Genomic DNA, 14,503 nt, shown 5'->3' with positions numbered 1-14,503 from the left:
CAGGGATGGGACAGCATCCTCTGGAAAGTTGGGATTAAGATACACAAGTGGTGCATGCAAATTAGGCATCAGATTATGCACATGTGAACCATGACGGTCTTCTGGTATTTTGGTTGGCTTCCAGTTTCGGATTTGGAGTCCTTTGTTTCTGGTGCATGAAGGCAGCAGCTGATGTGCTGTGCCTCAAAAGATGCTTCTGCCCCTGACGTCCGGATTCCAGCGTGACCTGGTGCAATGTCAGTCACACACTCTGCCCCCCCCCGCTCCGTACTTTGCTCCACAGGAAAGTGGATCCTTCTGCAAACCAGTCCCGGCTTGGACAGAGGCTGGGACAGAGATGCCAGAGGAAGAATTTTCAGAGGCCAGGTCCTTCCACAGGCTTTGCCCTGTCCATCACCCTTGAAACTCAGTCCCATTAAGAGACGATAGCTTTCTGGCTGATGTGAACTGCTGCATGACACATCGGATATTATGTATAGGACTTGAAGAGGTCGATGAGAGCTATCTGAATCATTCATTACCCGGTGAAGTAGGTGAGTGACTGCTATTGTCCTTATCCTTTTAGAGAAGGATGCTCAAGCACAAAAAAGGTTGAGAGATTTAGTGAAGGTCCCTAAAGGAGGAAGCATCAGAGCTCAGAAATTGTGCTTGGTCCCATGCTCAGACAATTATTATTCACTTGTTTCTCTCTGAAAATCATGTACTAAGGATTAGTGTTGTTGTGGCTGGTCAGCTTATGCCGTAGAAACACCATAATGTGAATATGGTCTTTTCCACTATTTTTTGGTAGTCCATGAATCAATCCCAGCTAACCAAACAGTTCCCACTGTGTCTCCATGATAAGCTTTCTCTCTTGGTAGGTGTTCTGTGTGCTTGGTTGGTCATTCGGTTCACATGGGGGTTTTCCTGCTTCTTGTTCTGAGGAATGAGGCTTTTTTTAAAAACAAGGAAACCCTAAATGTTCGATTGCTGCTAACATTCCCTGGGGCTGCGTGGAAGGGTTCATTCTGTAGGCTTCCTGAATGGTTTCTTTGGTTCCCAGCAGCTCTCGCACCATTCACGAACAATGTTGTTATTTGTGTTGACATTGACTTGGGCAGCAGCGGTGCAGAGCAACTGGGTGGTCCTTGTCCTAAGGAGCTACAAGACCAAGGTTTGCAGTGTGCTGCAAGTCAGGGCTGTGATCCTTCCCGCTCTGGTGCAATTGTGAGAGGTAAATAGTAGAAAGGACAGAGTGGGAAGAAGGTCTTCTGCCTCATATGTGTGTCTGAGGTAACTCCAGGGTAGTGGGGAATAGAGAAATTCATATGTATACACTGGTAAATATGTATAAAGGAGGGACTTGAAGAGACCTTCTGTCTGTTTGGGAACAACCAGAATTCCTGCTAAGTAAGACTCAGCAATTCATGTGGCAACCAGGGTGGTCTTGATTTTTAACCAATAAAAGAACCAGCCCCTTGATCCTTGGCTTTTTTTTTTGCAGTATCTGTTTCTTTCTCTCTTTTTCTTTTTCCTTTTCCCAGCCAAATGCTCCAACATACCCAGAAAAGCCTGTTCTTTTTCCAGCTGGTCTCTGTGGAGAGAGTCTGTGGCCCTCTCCCATTTCAGGCCCATTTGACCTTGCCTTGTAACCAGATGTTTCACTGGAGAACTTACACTTGGGAGAGCCTGGGTTGCATTCAGCTGCTGGTGAACTCTCTGCCTCGGTCAAGAGGCTGTAAACAAAAACAGCCCAAGAAAAACAAAACCTTTTTTAAACTGAGTTGGCCAAGGACAGGACTGAATCCAGAGATGCAGATGGCTGTTAGCATGTCGGTGAGGCTGCAGAGAGAAGCTCATCTGCAATCCCTGGTCTTCAAAGATGGGTTTCGCTTAGCTGAGGGATCATTTTTTGGGGATAACAACTATTGTTCCCCCCGGTTTCCAGCGGTTTGGAGGTACATGACACGGAGACCCCTTCCGATGCTGCCCGTGGTCCATCACACTGTTTGCAGCTGTCGATGCATTTGAGTGAGTTTCTGGCCAAGAGTATTTAGAAAGTGGTGGCTTGCTCGCCTGAAAGTCTCAGAAGAAGGAATCACAAGAATACCATAGCACAATGATTAGTCAGAGACATCCTTTCTTCTGTGAGGCATCTGGCGCTTGTAGACTGGCTTTCTGCAGAAACAGTCCTGTCTTCCACATTTGGGCAGGAGAAGATGTGAGCAATGTCTTCTGGAGTTAAAACTACAGCAGGAGTTTAGATTGTCAGGATGTTGTTCTTCAGTTTGGGAAGTGGCCAACTCTCAGAGTTCCCATTTTGCACAAGATACAGTGGGGCTGATCATTAGCTTAGAAGCCTCGCTCGCAAGATGGCATCTGGAACAGCACGGGGTCCCCTCATCCTGTTACAGCGACAAGTTACAGGAGTTAGGAGCTGCTGCTCCAGACTCTTCCAGCTTGCTTGGGACCTGGGGTTCAGATCTGAGAAGGCTTTTTCCATGTGAGTTGTGCTTGGCCTGGTTAGAGGGCAGAGGAGCTTTGCAAACAGTGAGATTCGCCCCATCATCTCTGAACAGAATCAGTTCTGTAGCCTCAGCCATTCTCTGGTGAAAGGGTGTGTTGACATCGCTGGGAGCGGGATTGTTTGGCACACTGATCACTGCTGTACCAGGAAGGATGGAGGTCTGTGACTGAGCAGCATACACACAGAATTGTGTTGATATCCACATCAGTGATTTCTCCTCCACAAGGGTCAGGCTTGCCTGTCCCTGAACATCTGCTACCACTCAGCAGACATCCACCACTGTGTTGAGATATTTATCCAATATTCAGTATTCCCTCAGAGAGAAATGTGCTATCTCCTGCTCCTACATGTATACTAGCTCCACTTTCTACAGCCAAGTACCAGCTTGCCTCAGGAAATGTCGAGGTGACCTGGCTACAGCCCATGGCCAGTTTCTCCTCTGATCCATCCCTGGCCCCATAAATCATTTTTAATAACCAGAGTGCGCTTAATGCAGCAGTTCTAATGTGAGCTAGATCTGTTTAACCTAATCTGAGTATTAAAGCTGGTCACAGTGATATCTGAGCACCTGTGACTTCCTCAGACCAGGACTGTGAAGCCAATGGCTTTTCCTGTTCATGCTGTACTGACACATCCCTCTTGGGGTGATGAATACCTTCCCGAGATGGCATGAAGGTCAGTTACACCAAGGTAAGGAGGAGATGAATGGGACCGTAGGGTAGGTACTCCTTTCAGATTCCCAAATGAAAAAGTTTTCCGACTTTCCAGTCCTTGGCTTCAGCGTCTCAGGGAGACATTCTTCTTTTGTAAGAAGCTCTGGGGGTGGCATTGCTCAGCCAACTGGGCACAAGGAGAGAGCTGGGAAGAGGAAGGGATCTGATAACAGTATTTTGCCCTCTGTGCTTAGATCAACACTTCACTCTGTTTTAAACATCCGCTTCATCATTCCTGCTGTCCAATATCCCACTATGGCCCCAGCAAGAGCTATTTTAATCCCTCATCATTCATCGGGAGGCCCCTTCCTGTTCCCTTTCTATCTGGTCCTGCATGCATGTATGTGCATCTCTCCACCGAGAAATCCCCTGTGCTAGCTGTTGTCGGAAAGGTCACCCAGGGATATTCACAAACAGCAGGTGTAAAATTAACAACTGGTGTGATTCCAATCATCTGGCAGGAAGGAAAACATTGGACAATAGGTAGGGCCAGGGTAAAGTTTCCAGCTGAAGGCTCATTGCCTGATATAGGACAGCAGATCGGTGGGCTGGGAACTCTCCTAAGAATGTGAAACCGATAGGGTATTAGCAGGCCCTCTCTGCCCCTCCAACACAATTGTTTTCAGCTTGCTCAAAAATATTTGGAAATGTTACCGAGCAGGACGTGTGGGCGAGAAGGCATCCTCCAGCCAATCAGCCGGGTAGATTTCAGCCCTCCCCTTGAATTTCAAACTTTTGTTTTCCCTGATGGAAAGGAAGGTGAATCCTCCATGATTAATTTAGGGATCTTAAAGCATTTTGGATGACTTCCTGCAGCAGACTAACAAGTGGTGCTCTCAAGGATTACGGAAATTGTGGAGAGATGGCAAGATAGATGGGTGGATATATGATCGATACGGATGCTGGCCCATTATCATTTTTGTTGGTGGAACTGATTTTAGCTGCATGAAACAATGTGAGTATCACTCGATAACGGCATCTTGATGGTATAAGGTTTTTGGAGGCATGAGTGGTAGATCCTGTTAGACCTTGACTACTGTCAGCAACCAGAATGGTGGCTTGAGTCCATGAGCACAGCAGTAAGATTTACTGTGTAATTCAGGCTGTGGATGTACCCAAGGGAAGCTGGCAGCACTCAACACAATAAAGACAATGGAGAATGGAAAAAGTTGTTGAGAAGTTCGGTTTAAACTGTGGTGAGCTGAGTTGTTCTGCAAGTATTAGAGACTGCAGTAGCTGTTCCCAGCACGGAGAAAGAGTTTGGCCAGAGGTTCTAACTAACACACAGCCTTTCCTCTGCTAGAGTTCAAACACAGAGGTCTTGCCTCTATGAAGTAAGAGTAAATGTATGGGGATTGCTGCACATCAAGAGTGGTACGTCGGTGCCTACAGCTATCTGGCTTCTTCTCCGCCCTTCTCCACCCTCGAAGCTGTCAGTTAGTGTGACGTGACACCAGGTTTCTTTTGGCAAAACATCACAACCAGAACTTACAGGCTTCTGTCCAGCTTACACAGCATCCATCCTCTGCTTAAACAGGTTTGGTACAAGCTTCATCCACCACAATACAATTAGTGCTGAAAAACTGCTCTTGCGGGTCTCTGAGCCTACATAGAGACCCCATTGCGCTCGCTTAGCAGGGATCTCACACATGGACTGTGCTGACAAAGGATGCCTGGGCTGAGAGGAGGTCTGATAACGCAGTGTAACCCTGACATACGTTGTCAGCAGCGCTGCCATCGCCAACGACAGCAAGGGGGAGGACTGAAATTCTCCCGTTCAATTGGGTGAATTTGACACCTTCTCGTTCTTGTGTCCTCGTGGCTCGGCCACTTGACATTTCTAAACATTCTCAAGCAAGTTCACTGGAAAACTATCCCATGTCAGGAGCTGGTGATGTCAAGGCTAATAACAGTCCTGGGGTCAAATCCTTCTGATCCTTCAGGCAAGGACCTCAAGATTTGGCTCCAAGTCAATAACAAGGTCTGTCACGTTGATGACAGCTTATTATGAATCCCAGCGCAAGCCTTTCCCAAACAAAGTGCGTTCGTTTGGTTTTCCATGCAGGGAAAGGTTAGCAGTTTCCAAAGGCGAGTTCTCTCTTCCTTGCGTGGAACAGTGAGTAAAACCAATGAGCTTGGAATGGGCAACAGCACTTTGCCGTAGAGCAGGAGACAGGGACGATGATAAATCTTTATCTGGAAAATTCTTATCTTCCCCTCTAGAATGGTGCAAGATCATTGTTTTCATCTCTAGAGATGCTGAGGGTTTTTTTTTCCGTGTCCCCTTCCATCATTTGGATGCTAACAGTACCACTTGGCTGCCTTTGTTAATGTTACAATGGACCTGAGAAGGAGGGAGCTAGCCATATGGGGAAACGCACGGCTGGATGTCAGGGAAGGAGATAGCAAGGATCTTGTTGGCTCACACTTGTGCTGCTGTGAAAAAAAGAATTGTAGGATGACATTCATTTTGCTATTACATTATAATCTCGACAGCCTGTTGAGAATGATGCCACTGGAATGGTGTCCAATATGATAATTATAACCACTTCCTATTTTTAATTTCCTCTTAATAAGGGAAGCACTGGTCATCATCCTAACAATAATGATTCTGCTCTGCCCTTCCAGATGTCAGAACGTTATAAAGCATGGGTTAACAAACACTGATGTCTCTCTACAGGCCTTTCTTCTGAACTGAAAACTCCTGCGCAGCCCAGCCCACCCAGACACGAAGGGACAGGGACAAACCAGGGCGCTACAGAAAACGCTGTGCCTGCTTTTCTGTTGGCCTCATTTTACAAAGGAGTATTTGAATCATGGAGAAATAAGATGGCTTGCTCCATGTCCCTTGGTGAGTCAGTGGTAGAGAACAGATTCAGCTGTTCATATCTCCCCATTTTTCTCTGTCAAATGACCTTTTTGCTATTTTTTAGAGGGCATTTGACATAAGTTCCTAAATATGTAAGCTGATGTTCAGAATTGCCGAGTCCTCGCTAGTTCCCCTTCAGGCAGTACCTAAACAAGGTATCTGTGGGGAAAGCTGTCTTGTCTTGAATAGCAGCAACCGCTGATGCTTACTCCTCTTTACGCACTCATATATGTGTTTTGCAGGTGGAGTCCAGCTCTGCACACCCATCCAATCTGATGCAGGCAGAGCCAGCGCAAGACAAGGAGGACCGTAGCAGATAGCCCCAGTTTCCTGAACTGCTATTGACAACAACGTGACTAATTCACACATCCCTCCTAAAGACCTGCCTGATGATAGGAAGTCCTGTGGCTGGGAGGGTTTGAACTAGGGTTGCCAAAAGTTTTGGTTAAGGGAAGGTTGGTCCACATGGCTTGGCTGAGTGATGTTTTGCTTCCGAACAGCTCCTGACTCCAGAGAGTGGGTTTCTCATTTTGCAAAGTAATTATCTCCTGCTGGCTTATAGGAAGTTTCTGTAGGATCTCTCTCCATTGAAGGTCAGATTTCATGTATCTTTTGAGATCCTAGAACCAGGGTTCTGCTGTGCTAGAAAAGCAGAATGGAGAAGACTATATGAGGTTAGCAACATCTGAGCAAAACAACGTTTATGGCTCAGACAGCAATTCCAATTATCCAGCACTTAGGCATCGAGAAGATTCAGATAAGAGGTCTCAGATTTAGCTCCTCTCTTCTCTCTGCAAGTTAATGTGCCACTTTTCTTCTTTTTTTTTTTTTTTATAGCAGACAATCAAATCTGTGATAGCAAATTTCAAGTTAAAAGGAAAAGATTCTCTCTGCAGAGAATGGAAAGAACCATTTTGGATCTAGGGTGAGTTTTGTGATCCACCTGAAGCATGGGTAGCTGTCATTATACACATATTAAACAGAAGCTAGTGAGCTTGTTGCAAGAGTAGCTGGATAAAATCCTATGTTTTTTTAATAAAAATATTTGAGTCCATCATTTGCTGTACTGGGTAAAACCTAACTGAGCTCCTGTTATGCTTCCATCAGGGCTATTTATACACTGTGACAATGCAGGAACCTAGTTTCTGACTTCTCCCTTAAATCTGAGAAAAGTCAATTGATAATCATATAGTTCTTGCAGTATTAGATCATATGAAAACCTTAACGAAAGCTCTGCTCTGTAGCCCCATCCATTTCTTCTCCATTGCAAGGAGCCAGATTGCCAAAAGAAGAGATTTTATCACCATGCTGATAAGAGTTATCTCCCTTCCTTCCCTGGAGTGTTTATACTGGTCAGTCCCTCTAATTCATAAGCTCTCATCTCCTGGCAGTTTCCTCATAGGAGAGCTTCCCAATTTTCCTTCTCTCCTCACTGCATAGCCACCCACAAACAGCTTTTCAGTCATCTGAATGCTCAGAGATCACTAGCATACAGCAAAGCTTTAAGGAGCATGTGCAAACAGCCCATATACTGATCCAACAGCACCGTGTTGAGGCTTGTCCTTATTTTCTGGGGTAGGTGATCATCATCTTTAGAAGAGCTTCTTCCTTAACACCTTGCTTCTAAGAGGCCATCGATCCAATGCAGCCCTGTTTTCTACCAAGAGAACCCTGGTATCCTCCTGAGCGATGCCCGTGGCCCTCACCCATTCTAGCTGCTTCTAGCTACCTGGGTTTGTTAGGAAAAATTTCTGCAGGGTCCTGATGCCTGGTGTGAGGGTTCGGCAGCAGAAAAACTCTGCTGCTCTGAGCCTTTTCTATCTACCACGGAGTTGATTGAATCTCCCCCCCGCTCGCCCTTTACATTACGCTATGGGGTGGAGAGGAAGCAATCCTCTGAATCTAAAACTCTCCTACCCTTCTTTTCCCACACAAGTTAACTCCCAGCCCTTGCTTGCTTCTGCTCCAGCCCCCTTCTGAGCGTGCTCTCATTAAGACCCCAGAGGGAGGAGGTGATGCTCTGAAATTGTCTTAATTGCTCTTGTTTATGCTGGTTACGATGGCAATAAGTTGCCATGCAGAGGAGGCTTTCTTCAGATGTGCAGGTTCTCCATTGTTCCGTATTCTGAAGGATTGTCTGTAGGCAGCTCCAAGTCATTTACAACAATAGATTAATATGAAGATCGGTAATACTGGGTGACTCACAGTCACACACATGCGAGACCCGCCAATCGCTGTGACCTGCCACCGGATTTGAGGGGAGGTTAAATGTTGCTGATGTGCTCTTGCAGGATGCTGAAGAGATAATGCTTTGCACTTGAACAGTTTCTGCTATCCAGGAGCTCCCCAAACATGAATGGAGAATGCTGTTTTGCTAGGGCAGGCAATGACTGTTACACTTGCTGGAATGCAGGGAACGGGAACAGAGCGTGTCTTTTGTCCAATGTAAATTTTCAGGTGCCAAGGTTTAAACAGGGGTTGGGAATCCTGAGTTTTAGTCCCTGATCTATCTGCCAGGCACTCTATTATCCAGATCCTAAAGAAGATCTTCTATGTGTGTTGTGCACTATTTGTACTGTATCCCATTTATCACCCTTGAAAAATAACAGAGAACAGCTTCATCTCATGGGTTCTTCTCTAGGCCTCTGCAGTACAATGTGTGGGTCTTCATTTGGCAGAGACCCATTGGAGATGATGTTGGTAGAACCCAGCTGTGAGTTTGCCCCTCTGTCCCACTGCTCAGACTTAGGGCTTCATGCTGGGACCGACTATCTGGACTAGGGGTACTTTGCTTTCCATTCTTACTTTTTTTTTTCTTACTTTTCTGGATAGTCCCAGTCTGCCACATCCCTCTGACCCATCCCTTGAACCAAGAGGTCCATGTGCCATCTTTTCCCCTATATCCTTGGCTCAGGGATATATGTGCACTCAGGGATATATGTGCCCTCCTACTATGTCCCCACTAGTCCCCATTCCTCCAGGATCCACCATTCTCCTTCCACGTGGCAGGCACTCCATGCATCCCCTGCCTCTCTCACCCATCATTCTCCCTACATCTCCCCTCCTGTCAGGGGCTCATCATTCCCCCCATCTTTCCTTTCCCCCATGCTACGTGAAAGGGGAGATGCCCACTCCCATTTTTCCCCTGTTTGGGAGATACATTATTCAAACAGAGGGGAACACAGGCAGAGCTGAGAGGAAAGCTGGGTTGTGCTGGAAGGGATTAACAGCTGTCGTCAAGCTGCTCTTGACTCTAAAGGCCATTACAGAGCTGGGTCAAGCTGCTGAAACTCCTCACCACTTTCCTATTTTCTGCCTATTTTCAGTTCTTGGATGGTGACAACAGCCCCATAATTTCCAGTGTCAGCTAGGTTTGGTGCTCCGTGTTACCATGTTGTATGTACTCCAGCAAACAGACAAGTGGAGAAATACTTTCCAGCTGAGAGTGAAAAATTGCCTTGCTCAGTCCATAAGTTATGCGCTTCGATGAGTCTAGCTAATTTTCTTCCCCATAGAAAACATTGCAGTTTCTGCATAATTTTGCGCATTACAGAAACACCAGATCTCAAGAGCTTGATGGTGGGCCAGGCCCCGAGTGTGTCGCCAAGCAATTACTGAGTCCCCGCCTGCCTCAAGCTGAATAAAACCTTGAGGCAGAAGCTGAGGACCTGACCCCTGATTAGTTCTGTGTGCTTTTCCATATTCATAACAACAGAAGTGTGCTTATACTGGGTCAGCAAAGGGCTGATTAAGTATCCTGTCTTATATATAGCCCCAAAGAGGGTGCCTAGGAAGGACTGTGAAGACTTTTTGGAAATATAACTTACATAAATGGTTAGAAGTTCTATGTAATTAGTAACCCTCAGTGGATTTCTCTTCCACAGACTCTTCCAGACTCCCCTTAAGTTCGTGTACATTTTTACCCTCTACAGCATCCTATGGCAAGGTGCTCCTCAGCTTAGCCACACATCTCCTTCCGTTTGAACCTGAAGTCCCCCCCATTCCCAGGAGGTTTTGAACCACCAACATTTTAGCTAGCAATGGTACACAGTCTCAAAGATCTTGAATCAGCCGTATATTTAGCGGTAAAGTTTGTCTACTTTCTCCATCCATTTGAATCCACTATCTGCTGTAAATCTGCACTGCAAGTGTAGTCACCATGCTGGAAGGAGAAATGCAGAAGAACTCAAAGGTCTTTGAAGGCAATAGTGCAAAGCACCTGAATGAGGTACCAGTGGTCACCTACAAAATAGTCCCCTTGGAGTCACCACACATTGCCATCACTAGACGGTGACATCTCCCAAGCTTTGGAGCAGACCTGGTTGACAATCCAGAAGAGGGCAATGGTGACACATCCTCACTGATGCTCTGAGCACCAAATCAGCTGAGGACAGCCACTGTAGGACTGTAGCCAAATAGCCAAACCACCTTGGCTAGCAAATCTGCCTGTTCCTGGCTGTTTTGTGGCAAGCAGATTGAAGTGGGAGGCAGCTTTCAGCTACTGTCTCAGGTCAGATGGGACTGTCAGTCAATTGTTAATTATGACTCTTCTTCTTACTAATTTCTGTAACTTCTATCACCATGGCAGCTAACTGCCGTGGAAAGATTTAGCCAGAAAAAGGAGAAGACAACCAAACTTTTCATAGCAAGAGAACAGGAACAAGCTACAGAGGAGGGGGGGGTGGAGGAAGAGATGTGTAAATTGTCTTCTAGGAGAGTCTAACGCCATGGTCTGAAAGCTGGTCAGGTTTGGCTTTGCATGGTCCTATCAAAGGGAGTCAGACCTGTTTTCTGACTGTCCTGTGCCTGAGACCTTGCGTTCAGCTAGCCTGGTCCCAGCACAGCACACGATGGGTATATGGTACCCATTCATTGCACGGGATGCTGGCCTCTATGATTTTTCTTACTCTGTGTCGATTACTGGAAAACTGCGTTATTATCACGTCTTCTCTGCCCTGACCTGGTCAGTCGATCAGTTCTAATCTTTGGTGATGGCTGTGTGTCAGCATAGGGAGGGAGGGGGAGAAACTTGACAGCACTTCGAGCTCTGATTAATTTTTAAACTTCCTCTCTTTCTGCTTATTTTGTAGCTTTTGTCCCGATGCTGAATGTGTTCTTTCCCCCATGTGTCACTTCCAGGGGAAGACTGTGGAGATGAAATGCCACTCAGCCATCACAGGGCATTTTACCTGGGGGGACTGGGCGGAAAGCCATAGGCTGGGACCACAGAGGGCCCTAGGACAGTTGGCCACTTCTGTCACTGCAGCAGCCCGCAGGAACGCAGTGCCTGAGCACTTCTGTAACACGGGCAGAGCAGGTTGCATGGGATCGTTCAAACAACAGCCATTTTGTTGCTGTTTTGCAGCAACACCACGCGATTCTTGCTAAAATGACTCTGTCTGGCCCATTCGGCAACCTTCATTTCTGATTAAGCTTTCCAGCCTGTAGGTCTCTTCTCTCACACCTGTCTTACCATTTCCATTTAGAAGGATTTAATTTAGAAACCCATTGTACCTGGCCCTGCATAGACCAAGCCCATTTATTTTACATAATGCATCAGCACATCAGGGAAACAGACTCGTTCGAAGTCCTTTCTGAAGGGAAGGATGGACTCGTGCTTCAGGTATTGCTTTGAGATCTAGGAGAAATGGACCCTGTTGTGACAGTGTTCACAGATTTCCTGAGACCTTATCAAATCACTTACCCTGCCTTGAACGTAACTTCTGTATCTGGAAAATAATCAACATAACAACACTTTTCCCTACCTCTGGTTTTAGGAGGATAAACATAGTATCTAGGTGGCATCAAAGTCCTTGCGTTCTGTGCTTTACAAATAGAATAAAAAGCTGATTTCTGTGCTGGAGGGACTTCAGTGCGTAAGTGCAAGATGCAGGTGCAGGTCTGCTGAGAAGCAACGGAACAGGGCAGAGCCGGCGGGCAGACAGACCCCGGGCATTGCCCACCAGCCTGGCTGCTCTCAGCCTTTCCATCGGCATCTCGTCAGGGATGTGCCGGGAGAGAACGAATCGCTCCGTGGGCGTTCGCAGGAAGCTACCCCCGAGCGCGAGGGAGAGGCACGGGACAACGCACACGAGGGGCGGTTTGAGAATCCACGTGGGTGATCTTCCCAGCAAGCCCGGGGGACAGGAGACGCTGTGATATGTCTGAAGGAGGCACAAACACCCCCCCCCCCTCAGCAGAGATCTCAGCTGGCAAGATTTGATCTTTTCATTCACTTGAGGCTTTCTGTTTGCTCACCAAATGCCCCAGAACCTTGCTTTTCAAGTCTCTTTCCCTTCTCTTTCTTTGTCACTGCCACAGCAACACGTGAGTTTGAGAAGTTACGTGCAGGGGAAGATGAGTTTGCGCTGAGGAGGTGACTCGAATCCTTTGCGGACCCCACTGGAGCCAGCGGATCCGAAGGCAGGTGCTCTCCATCCATCGGGCCACAAGCACGGGTGAAACTTCCAGTGGCTACGTGTCCTCCGGAGCTCTCGTCACCGTCAATCAAGCTCTTCCCCAAAAAACAGTAGCGGAGGAAGCTCAAGATGTATTGCTTTTTAATTTCAGTGCTGCCACAGTCACTGACGTCCTCGCTAATCCTCTTGCGGCAGCAGGCTGCTAATCAAAAACTCTTTGCTCGCCACTTTGGCATCATTCTGGGAAGCCATCGGAGCGCAGAGATGCTCAATTCCTCCCCCTCCACACACCTTCCATTGTCTTCAGGACTGACAGCTCTGATGTGGAGCAGTGATAAAAGCCAGCTGATGCTGTCAGGGCCTGGTACAATTGCACCGCAGGGAAAAAGGCGACTGGCTCTGACTCATCCTAGCCGCCTGGAGCTCGAGATGCCTCACACACGTGCTGTCTCCTGGCACGGCTCAGCACAGAGCGATGCACCTTTGGTGGGTTCTGGATATGGCCCTGTGAAGCCGGAGTTGACCATAGGACTAAGAAAAGTCTAGCGCTGGTGGCCAGCTGGGTGGCCAGCCATCCTTTGAGATGCTAGAAAAACCCACAGGAAAAAAAAAAAGACTCATTTGCAGATCTCTGCCAAAGTCTTTGGTGTGCATGGGGGAATAAAGGTAGTTGGTTGGATGCTCCTCTGCTTGACCTCTGTCCAGGGGTGTTTAGCAAAGCATTTGTGCAACTCCTGGGTGGTAATGTATGACAGTAGCACCTCTCCTTCGGCTCCTCACATGCCCATCCTTATGGAATGAGCTGAGCTGGGGCTGAATTGCTGGGAGGCTCCAAAATGCAGGGGGTCCAGCCATGAAATGCATCAGGAGTGCCAAGCCAAGAAGGTAAGGACATTCAAAGAGGGGACATTGGACCGTGACATGAACTTCTGCGTGACCTTGAGGAAACTGGCTCAATGCTGCCCATCCTGGCCATGACAGCAGCTGAAATTGCCATTACTGAAGGTAGAAACTCAGGGGTCATTTCTGGTTTATTTTTCACTTTTTCCCAAACATGACATTGAATGAGAGGCATTAGGAGTTCCTCCTATAAATAGGATCACCCCTGTCAAAGCTGGTTAAGTCATACCCAGTGTCAAGCCCATAAACAAGGTGCCTCACAGATGCACTGTGTGGAGGGTGCAGAGGGGTGTACGGGGAAGTTTGACAGCTCCCTCTTTGACTAGTTGGCACTGGGACACCAGCTGTTTTCAAGGCAACAAACAAAATCACCCCCAGCTCCCATTTGGAGGATTTGGGGAGCGATGCAGGACAGAGGCAATGCAGTCGAGGACCGCTGCTATATGTTGTAGCAGAAGTGACGTCTCCCACATACATTGTGAGAGGAGGCAGCTAAAGCATAGAATCATAGAATCATTTAGGGTGGAAAAGACCTTTAAGATCATCGAGCCCAGCATAAGTGTGCAGGTGCTGGGACCTCCATGGCTGCCATCACAGCAGGGGTTAAGCACCCTGATTTCATCCATTCCTTCAAGGTCTTTCCCCAGTTCTGCCCTAGGGCTCTGGGATGACCTGGAAATCCTGCACTTTCAGTTGACTCAGTTTCCCCTGGAGGGAGCTGCAGTTTCCTCTTCCTTTAGAACTGCCCAGTTCTTCTTTAGCTCCATGAGAAGCAGCAGTTTCAGCGGCATCTATTACAAAGCGGCTTTGCCGTTCTGAAAGCCAGCTGGGGCATGGCAGCGAAGCCAGAGACACAAAGCAAAGCATCTTTGAAACAAGAGAGTGTAAGCGTCCTCCTTTGCCAGCTGCAGGAACATCTGGATGGAGCCGGCTTGGCAGAGCTGCAGGGGTCACCAGAGTAATGCACCACGGGTGACTCCGTGGCAGAGCCCCTTGGGGTAGCGGGAGCTGGAGGAGGGACCCTGAGGTCCCCTTCGCTTTCCTTCTCACCCCTGGGAGCTTCTTCCCACCTCTTCACCAAACTTGGTGCTGCTCT

The 14,503-nt window shown here is 47.5% G+C and overlaps 1 long non-coding RNA gene across 2 annotated transcripts; it reads left to right on the top strand.

Annotated features, from left to right (window-relative positions):
* The first annotated feature begins 288 nt into the window (after positions 1-288).
* LOC142604012 (uncharacterized) lies at positions 289-13,238 on the top strand. 2 transcript variants are annotated; one of them, XR_012837909.1, is made up of 4 exons: positions 289-533; positions 5,900-6,070; positions 6,331-7,013; positions 12,410-13,238. It is a non-coding gene; the product is annotated as an uncharacterized LOC142604012 (long non-coding RNA). The 2 variants fall into 2 exon arrangements; XR_012837908.1 differs by lacking the exon at positions 12,410-13,238 and having other exon boundaries at positions 6,331-7,159.
* Positions 13,239-14,503: the final 1,265 nt, after the last annotated feature.

The sequence above is a fragment of the Balearica regulorum genome, chromosome 15 (assembly GCF_011004875.1).
Source record: "Balearica regulorum gibbericeps isolate bBalReg1 chromosome 15, bBalReg1.pri, whole genome shotgun sequence".
Taxonomy (NCBI): Eukaryota; Metazoa; Chordata; class Aves; order Gruiformes; family Gruidae; genus Balearica; species Balearica regulorum.
Note: the sequence above shows the minus strand (reverse complement) of the source record. Positions and strands in the feature narration are given on the sequence as shown.